Below are 9,982 nucleotides of genomic sequence, written 5' to 3'. Positions count from 1 at the left end.
TTTGATCAAGGTTTCACTGTTTAAGAGGGGTGACAGTGTGATCATTTTCAGCTGAAAACCCAAAGGCCTGAAAATACAGATGCAGGTGACCTTTGACCCTCGGCGAGGTGCCAGCGTGCTGAAAATTAATCTACACGTTCTTCCCATTGTCCAGATGAACATTCTAAAGTTTCATCAATATTGGTCAAGGATTTACTGTTTTAGCGGGGCGACAGTGTGTCACTTTGAGCCAAAAGCACTCAGTCATCACATACAGGTGACCTTTGACCCTCGGCGAGGTGCCAGCGTGCTGAAAATCAATCTCCACGTTCTTCCTATTGCCAAGATGAACATTCTAAAGTTTCATCAATATTGGTCAAGGATTTACTGTTTTAGTGGGGCGACAGTGTGACACTTTGAGCCAAAAGCACTCAACCATCACGCACAGGTGAACTTTGACCCTCTCCGAGGTGCCAGCGTGCTGAAAATAAATGTACACGTTCTTCCTATTGTCCAGATGAACATTCTAAAGTTTTATCAATATTGGTCCAGGCTTTACTTTTTTAGTGGGGCGACAGTGTGTCACTTTGAGCCAAAAGCACTCAGGCATCACGTGCAGGTGAACTTTGACCCTGGGCGAGGTGCCAGCGTGCTGAAAATCAATCTACACGTTCTTCCTAATGCCAAGATGAACATTCTAAAGTTTCATGAAATTTGGTTTGCGTGGAGTCTGTTGTGCAGATATTCTGTGCAGAGTTTGTTCACGCTGTAAAATGGCTGCCTTTTGTAGTCCAGTGAAGCACCAAATCTTTCCCATCTTTCGTCACTTGAGAAGTCAAAGTGTTTTTGTATGATTATCTTGTTCGTGTTTTAGGACTATGGTCAAATTTGCTGCGTTTTGTGGAGTACAATGAAGCACTGAGCATTTGTATCTTGTGACTTGAAAAGCAGTTGTTTTTGAGCGTTTAGCTTGATGGTGTTTTGGGGCAAGGAAGAGGGCGGTGTTATGTAGCATAATCAACCAGCAAACCTTTTAATCTCTTCAGATATGAGAAATCGAAGCTGTTTTTAGTGGTTTGATCTCGTCCCGGCGTGTAAAGACTACAAACATGGCGGCGATTTGTAGTCCAATGAGCCACGTTGTTTGTAACTCTTTCGAGGTGAAAACGGAGGTGTCTTTGCACGTTTAGCTTGATGGTGTCCTGGGACAAGGAAGATGGCGGTGTTTTGTAGCATAATAAACCACCAAACCTTTTAATCTCGTCTTATATGAGAAATCGAAGGTGTTTGTAGTGTTTTCAGCCAGTCCCGGCGTTTAAAGACTACAACAATGGCGGCGATTTGTAGTCCAATGAGCCACGTTGTTTGTCACTCTTTCGAGGGGAAAACGGAGGTGTTTTTGCACGTTTAGCTCGATGGCGTCTTGGGACAATGAAGACGGCGCTGTTTTGTAGCTTAATCAACCACCAAACCTTTTAATCTCTTCTTATATGAGAAATCGAAGGTGTTAGTAGTCGTTTGAGCTCCTTCCTTTGTGCAAAGACTACAAAAATGGCGGCCATTCGTAGTTTATCTTCTTTGTGTCATGCGGCACACTTTACACGTTTGGCAGTCTTCAGTGAAACATGATTATACGTTCCTACAACATATGTTTACTGAAAGAACACCATCCAACCTATTTTAATGGTTTATTTCAGGCTTAGATTGCTTTACTATTCGCTAGCCACTCGGGCCAGAGGGGGCGCTGTCGCTGTTCCGCCAGCAAGCACCGGAAGGAGAAGAACAAGAAGAACTTCCTCCAAACGTCCTCGCTGTATATGCGCCACGCGGCACGAGCAGATCGTCGTTGTCTGGTAAGGACGCACGTATTTTAGTCAATAAATAACTTTTGTTTTTAGTTTTGTATGCTTTTAAAAGCCTTTTGTGTAAGCCTGCATGCGAATGTCCCGCTTGTTGCTTCGGTGGAAATTGTTACGTTTGTTGCCTTGAGTTAAGTATCATCGAACTAAAGGGAGCTTTTTTGACTGCCGCGGGGTGCTGAAATTTTATTTTTTAAACTGTGGGTGCGTTTGTAATCTTATTAAAACAAAAATGTTGCTATTTAGACGGCCGTTTTGAACAAAATGTATTGTTTTCGCGCCAAATGTTTGTATCGGTAAGAAGACTGTCTATGCTGCCACCTGCTGCATTTTTACGTTATTGCATTGATGGTTGACTGCACATGCGACTTATGGAAGTTTATTTATTGTTAATTTAATTAAATGTATTTTTGTTTCTTTTCTTCGTTTTGTTACAAACATTTAAAAGCAATTGCAATATCAAATGTGGTGTTTTTTTAAAATTTTATCTTATTTGACCTAATTAATAAATCATTGTTTTACATGGACTCCCCTCCCCTTGGCTTGCCTCCTCTCCCCCCTTCCCTGGGCTTGCTGTCATGGCTTGCTGCCATGGCTTGCTGCTGAGCTAGCTGCAGAAGCTCAATTTCACATGGATGTGGGTCGAAACATTGATGTATTTTATTTTTTAGATGAAGATGTGTGATGAAAAGATGGGATGCATACCGGCACACAGTTCTGTGGATGAGAATGAACGTCCCTTTCAAAGAACCGGTAGCATCCCCAACAAGGGTTCATCAACGGCGGCGGCGGCGGGGACGACACTATTTTTGGGGCATCTCACAAGTAATGGTAGTAGAGTTTTGGAGGTTCAACTGTTTGAGTAGTATTAATCATTTTTGAGCACGTTGGCCTTCCATTTTATTTAGCAAGTGGTTTGATTCCAAGTATTGGATGAATGTTTTGCATTGGCCAAAAATGCCTTCATCGTTCACATATTGCCCATTAATGTATGTAATGCAATGGTCTTTTCATTTCTTATTGAGCTACCTCAAACAAGCACAAACTTTTACCAGCGTTGTCTTGACCTCATTTTATGTTTAGAAGAAAAGCTTATTTTCACTGCAAAGCTAAATGTAGACCAGGTAATGGTTGTCTTTCATTTATTTAAATCTTTTTTTTCTGTCTATTCAGGTTCAGGCCTTACATGTCTTAAAAAAAAATGCCCTTTAAATGTGTTGTGTTATGCTGCCTACAAAAGTGGCCAGTGTCTTTTTGTGTCTGTACTGCAAAGATAAGTGCTGAAGCATTTGTTGCACAAAAAAGTGATAAGTGTGTGTTGAATTAAAATGTTTGTAAAAACATTCGTCTGTTGTTTTTGATTATTGGTATAAAATGTGAAATAAATGCATCTGTAAACAAAGTAGGTAACTGTTATTAATTAAAAGTAACCAATTTTAAAGTGTAATATATGAAGTAAAGTGTAGCAATGACTTACTTTAAAATAATTTATGTTTAAAATATTACAATAGTTTTTTGTGTAGATGTAAGGCTAGTAATGTGTATAAAGTGTGTAATTATGTAAAAAAACAAAAAATAAGTGGTTAGGTATCAGGCTAGGGTCCCTAACCACGCGCTATGGCGGTCTAAAACCATCACGGTGGACAAATTTGGTATTTTGTAGTTTTTTAATGTAAAATTGGACTACAAAATGATGTCATTTCCGGTAAAATTGATGACAACTTCCGGTTCAATCGAAATAACTTCCGGTGTAAAGGAGTTCCATTTCCGGTGCAAACAGAAGCACTTCCGGTTTAAAAATTGCGTCACATCCGGTTCATAAAATGGAGTTGTAGTCCTTTAGCCTAATTTTGGACTACAAAATAACGTCACTTCCTGTGAAAATTATAACTTCCGGTTCGAAATTCATTAACTTCCGGTTTCAAAGAAACGTCACTTCCTGTAAAAGATTCAACTTCCGGTTTTAAAAAAACGTCACTTCCTGTTAAAAATACTACTTCCGGTTTCAAGAAAACGTCACTTCCTGTTAAAATTCTACTTCCGGTTTACAATAATACTACTTCCGGTTGCAATAAAACGTCACTTCCTGTTAAAAATACTACTTCCGGTTTCAAGAAAACGTCACTTCCTGTTAAAATTCTACTTCCGGTTTACAATAATACTACTTCCGGTTGCAATAAAACGTCACATCCTGTTAAAAGTACTACTTCCGGTTTCAAAAATAACGTCACTTCCTGTTAAAATACTACTTCCGGTTTCCAAATTTACGTCACTTCCTGTAATAATACTACTTCCGGTTTACAATAATACTACTTCCGGTTTCCAAAATTACGTCACTTCCTGTTAAAATACTACTTCCGGTTTCCAAAATTACGTCACTTCCTGTTAAAATACTACTTCCGGTTTACAATAATACTACTTCCGGTTTCAAAAATAACGTCACTTCCTGTTAAAATACTACTTCCGGTTTCCAAATTTACGTCACTTCCTGTAAAAATACTACTTCCGGTTTACAATAATACTACTTCCGGTTTCCAAAATTACGTCACTTCCTGTAAAAATACTACTTCCGGTTTACAATAATACGACTTCCGGTTTTGACAAAACGTCACTTCCGGTCAATAATTTGGAACTTCCGGTGTGGGCAATAGCGCCACCTGGTGGTAGGTCAAAATTTTCACATCGTCAGAAAATTATGAAATTGATACAGTAGGTACAGTAGGCCCCCAGGACCCCAAATATGAAGAAATAAATTCATAATTCATATTAATAACGGAGAAAAAAAAATAAAACTGTCATCCAAAAAAAACTTCCAATGTCCAAAATGTTGCAAGTGTGCCGCTAATTAGGGTTAGGGTTAGGGTTAGGGTTAGGGGTTAGGGTTAGGGTTAGGGGGTTAGGGTTAGGGTTAGGGTTAGGGTTAGGGTTAGGCTTAGGCTTAGGCTTAGGGTTAGGGTTAGGGTTAGGGTTAGGTTACAGGGGTTTTACCATGATGGCCCCGGGGCCATCCTCAAATAACTTGAGAACGATAGGTCGTAGAGAGATGGGACCAAGACCGTTGTGTTCAGCGTGGTCTAATTAGGTGGGATAGGTGTCTTTTCCAAGTTTGTGCCATTCCCAAGGTGCAGTTGCGGCATTTCACCACAAGGGGGCGATGTTGCTCCATTGACTTTGATTGATTTTTTTTGTTTTCCATCCACTTCATCCATTTTTGGGATTGTGTTTGTGTTTTGGTTGGGTTTAGGATTTAGGCTGTTTTAGGGTTCCTTAGGTTTTAGGGTTCCTTAGGTTACAGGGGTTTTACCATGATGGCCCCGGGGCCATCCTCAAATAACTTGAGAACGATAGGTCGTAGAGAGATGGGACCAAGACCGTTGTGTTCAGCGTGGTCTAATTAGGTGGGATAGGTGTCTTTTCCAAGTTTGTGCCATTCCCAAGGTGCAGTTGTGGCATTTCACCACAAGGGGGCGATGTTGCTCCATTGACTTTGATTGATTTTTTTTGTTTTCCATCCACTTCATCCATTTTTGGGATTGTGTTTGTGTTTTGGTTGGGTTTAGGATTTAGGCTGTTTTAGGGTTCCTTAGGTTTTAGGGTTCCTTAGGTTACAGGGGTTTTACCATGATGGCCCCGGGGCCATCCTCAAATAACTTGAGAACGATAGGTCGTAGAGAGATGGGACCAAGACCGTTGTGTTCAGCGTGGTCTAATTAGGTGGGATAGGTGTCTTTTCCAAGTTTGTGCCATTCCCAAGGTGCAGTTGCGGCATTTCACCACAAGGGGGCGATGTTGCTCCATTGACTTTGATTGATTTTTTTTGTTTTCCATCCACTTCATCCATTTTTGGGATTGTGTTTGTGTTTTGGTTGGGTTTAGGATTTAGGCTGTTTTAGGGTTCCTTAGGTTTTAGGGTTCCTTAGGTTACAGGGGTTTTACCATGATGGCCCCGGGGCCATCCTCAAATAACTTGAGAACGATAGGTCGTAGAGAGATGGGACCAAGACCGTTGTGTTCAGCGTGGTCTAATTAGGTGGGATAGGTGTCTTTTCCAAGTTTGTGCCATTCCCAAGGTGCAGTTGCGGCATTTCACCACAAGGGGGCGATGTTGCTCCATTGACTTTGATTGATTTTTTTTGTTTTCCATCCACTTCATCCATTTTTGGGATTGTGTTTGTGTTTTGGTTGGGTTTAGGATTTAGGCTGTTTTAGGGTTCCTTAGGTTTTAGGGTTCCTTAGGTTACAGGGGTTTTACCATGATGGCCCCGGGGCCATCCTCAAATAACTTGAGAACGATAGGTCGTAGAGAGATGGGACCAAGACCGTTGTGTTCAGCGTGGTCTAATTAGGTGGGATAGGTGTCTTTTCCAAGTTTGTGCCATTCCCAAGGTGCAGTTGCGGCATTTCACCACAAGGGGGCGATGTTGCTCCATTGACTTTGATTGATTTTTTTTGTTTTCCATCCACTTCATCCATTTTTGGGATTGTGTTTGTGTTTTGGTTGGGTTTAGGATTTAGGCTGTTTTAGGGTTCCTTAGGTTTTAGGGTTCCTTAGGTTACAGGGGTTTTACCATGATGGCCCCGGGGCCATCCTCAAATAACTTGAGAACGATAGGTCGTAGAGAGATGGGACCAAGACCGTTGTGTTCAGCGTGGTCTAATTAGGTGGGATAGGTGTCTTTTCCAAGTTTGTGCCATTCCCAAGGTGCAGTTGCGGCATTTCACCACAAGGGGGCGATGTTGCTCCATTGACTTTGATTGATTTTTTTTGTTTTCCATCCACTTCATCCATTTTTGGGATTGTGTTTGTGTTTTGGTTGGGTTTAGGATTTAGGCTGTTTTAGGGTTCCTTAGGTTTTAGGGTTCCTTAGGTTACAGGGGTTTTACCATGATGGCCCCGGGGCCATCCTCAAATAACTTGAGAACGATAGGTCGTAGAGAGATGGGACCAAGACCGTTGTGTTCAGCGTGGTCTAATTAGGTGGGATAGGTGTCTTTTCCAAGTTTGTGCCATTCCCAAGGTGCAGTTGCGGCATTTCACCACAAGGGGGCGATGTTGCTCCATTGACTTTGATTGATTTTTTTTGTTTTCCATCCACTTCATCCATTTTTGGGATTGTGTTTGTGTTTTGGTTGGGTTTAGGATTTAGGCTGTTTTAGGGTTCCTTAGGTTTTAGGGTTCCTTAGGTTACAGGGGTTTTACCATGATGGCCCCGGGGCCATCCTCAAATAACTTGAGAACGATAGGTCGTAGAGAGATGGGACCAAGACCGTTGTGTTCAGCGTGGTCTAATTAGGTGGGATAGGTGTCTTTTCCAAGTTTGTGCCATTCCCAAGGTGCAGTTGCGGCATTTCACCACAAGGGGGCGATGTTGCTCCATTGACTTTGATTGATTTTTTTTGTTTTCCATCCACTTCATCCATTTTTGGGATTGTGTTTGTGTTTTGGTTGGGTTTAGGATTTAGGCTGTTTTAGGGTTCCTTAGGTTTTAGGGTTCCTTAGGTTACAGGGGTTTTACCATGATGGCCCCGGGGCCATCCTCAAATAACTTGAGAACGATAGGTCGTAGAGAGATGGGACCAAGACCGTTGTGTTCAGCGTGGTCTAATTAGGTGGGATAGGTGTCTTTTCCAAGTTTGTGCCATTCCCAAGGTGCAGTTGCGGCATTTCACCACAAGGGGGCGATGTTGCTCCATTGACTTTGATTGATTTTTTTTGTTTTCCATCCACTTCATCCATTTTTGGGATTGTGTTTGTGTTTTGGTTGGGTTTAGGATTTAGGCTGTTTTAGGGTTCCTTAGGTTTTAGGGTTCCTTAGGTTACAGGGGTTTTACCATGATGGCCCCGGGGCCATCCTCAAATAACTTGAGAACGATAGGTCGTAGAGAGATGGGGGTTAGGGTTAGGGTTAGGGTTAGGGTTAGGGTTAGGGTTAGGGTTAGGTTACAGGGGTTTTACCATGATGGCCCCGGGGCCATCCTCAAATAACTTGAGAACGATAGGTCGTAGAGAGATGGGACCAAGACCGTTGTGTTCAGCGTGGTCTAATTAGGTGGGATAGGTGTCTTTTCCAAGTTTGTGCCATTCCCAAGGTGCAGTTGCGGCATTTCACCACAAGGGGGCGATGTTGCTCCATTGACTTTGATTGATTTTTTTTGTTTTCCATCCACTTCATCCATTTTTGGGATTGTGTTTGTGTTTTGGTTGGGTTTAGGATTTAGGCTGTTAGGGTTAGGGTTAGGGTTAGGGTTAGGGTTAGGGTTAGGGTTAGGGTTAGGGTTAGGGTTAGGGTTAGGGTTTAGGGTTAGGGTTAGGGTTAGGGTTAGGGTTAGGGTTAGGGTTAGGGTTAGGGTTAGGGTTAGGGTTTAGGGTTAGGGTTAGGGTTAGGGTTAGGGTTAGGGTTAGGGTTAGGGTTAGGGTTAGGGTTAGGGTTAGGTGAGAGGAAAGGGTTAGGGTTAGGGTTAGGGTTAGGGTTAGGGTTAGGGTTTAGGGTTAGGGTTAGGGTTAGGGTTAGGGTTAGGGTTAGGGTTAGGGTTAGGGTTAGGGTTAGGGTTAGGGTTAGGGTTAGGGTTAGGGTTAGGGTTAGGGTTAGGGTTAGGGTTAGGGTGGGGTTAGGGTTAGGGTTAGGGTTAGGGTTAGGGTTAGGGTTAGGGTTAGGGTTAGGGTTAGGGTTAGGGTTAGGGTTAGGGTTAGGGTTAGGGTTAGGGTTAGGGTTAGGGTTAGGGTTAGGGTTAGGGTTAGGGTTAGGGTTAGGGTTAGGGTTAGGGTTAGGGTTAGGGTTAGGGTTAGGGTTAGGGTTAGGGTTAGGGTTAGGGTTAGGGTTAGGGTTAGGGTTAGGGTTAGGGTTAGGGTTAGGGTTAGGGTTAGGGTTAGGGTTAGGGTTAGGGTTAGGGTTAGGGTTAGGGTTAGGGTTAGGGTTAGGGTTAGGGTTAGGGTTAGGGTTAGGGTTAGGGTTAGGGTTAGGGTTAGGGTTAGGGTTAGGGTTAGGGTTAGGGTTAGGGTTAGGGTTAGGGTTAGGGTTAGGGTTAGGGTTAGGGTTAGGGTTAGGGTTAGGGTTAGGGTTAGGGTTAGGGTTAGGGTTAGGGTTAGGGTTAGGGTTAGGGTTAGGGTTAGGGTTAGGGTTAGGGTTAGGGTTAGGGTTAGGGTTAGGGTTAGGGTTAGGGTTAGGGTTAGGGTTAGGGTTAGGGTTAGGGTTAGGGTTAGGGTTAGGGTTAGGGTTAGGGTTAGGGTTAGGGTTAGGGTTAGGGTTAGGGTTAGGGTTAGGGTTAGGGTTAGGGTTAGGGTTAGGGTTAGGGTTAGGGTTAGGGTTAGGGTTAGGGTTAGGGTTAGGGTTAGGGTTAGGGTTAGGGTTAGGGTTAGGGTTAGGGTTAGGGTTAGGGTTAGGGTTAGGGTTAGGGTTAGGGTTAGGGTTAGGGTTAGGGTTAGGGTTAGGGTTAGGGTTAGGGTTAGGGTTAGGGTTAGGGTTAGGGTTAGGGTTAGGGTTAGGGTTAGGGTTAGGGTTAGGGTTAGGGTTAGGGTTAGGGTTAGGGTTAGGGTTAGGGTTAGGGTTAGGGTTAGGGTTAGGGTTAGGGTTAGGGTTAGGGTTAGGGTTAGGGTTAGGGTTAGGGTTAGGGTTAGGGTTAGGGTTAGGGTTAGGGTTAGGGTTAGGGTTAGGGTTAGGGTTAGGGTTAGGGTTAGGGTTAGGGTTAGGGTTAGGGTTAGGGTTAGGGTTAGGGTTAGGGTTAGGGTTAGGGTTAGGGTTAGGGTTAGGGTTAGGGTTAGGGTTAGGGTTAGGGTTAGGGTTAGGGTTAGGGTTAGGGTTAGGGTTAGGGTTAGGGTTAGGGTTAGGGTTAGGGTTAGGGTTAGGGTTAGGGTTAGGGTTAGGGTTAGGGTTAGGGTTAGGGTTAGGGTTAGGGTTAGGGTTAGGGTTAGGGTTAGGGTTAGGGTTAGGGTTAGGGTTAGGGTTAGGGTTAGGGTTAGGGTTAGGGTTAGGGTTAGGGTTAGGGTTAGGGTTAGGGTTAGGGTTAGGGTTAGGGTTAGGGTTAGGGTTAGGGTTAGGGTTAGGGTTAGGGTTAGGGTTAGGGTTAGGGTTAGGGTTAGGGTTAGGGTTAGGGTTAGGGTTAGGGTTAGGGTTAGGGTTAGGGTTAGGGTTAGGAGGTTAGGGTTA

At 43.4% G+C, this 9,982-nt stretch overlaps 1 long non-coding RNA gene across 1 annotated transcript; it reads left to right on the top strand.

Moving 5' to 3' along the window:
• Positions 1–201: 201 nt before the first annotated feature.
• On the top strand, positions 202–3,181 carry LOC144011540 (uncharacterized). Its single transcript, XR_013281811.1, has 2 exons — positions 202–1,832; positions 2,510–3,181. It is a non-coding gene; the product is annotated as an uncharacterized LOC144011540 (long non-coding RNA).
• The last annotated feature ends 6,801 nt before the right edge of the window (positions 3,182–9,982 follow it).

This window comes from Festucalex cinctus, unplaced genomic scaffold (genome assembly GCF_051991245.1).
Source record: "Festucalex cinctus isolate MCC-2025b unplaced genomic scaffold, RoL_Fcin_1.0 HiC_scaffold_255, whole genome shotgun sequence".
NCBI lineage: Eukaryota > Metazoa > Chordata > Actinopteri > Syngnathiformes > Syngnathidae > Festucalex > Festucalex cinctus.
This window is presented reverse-complemented; position numbering and strand designations above follow the sequence as displayed.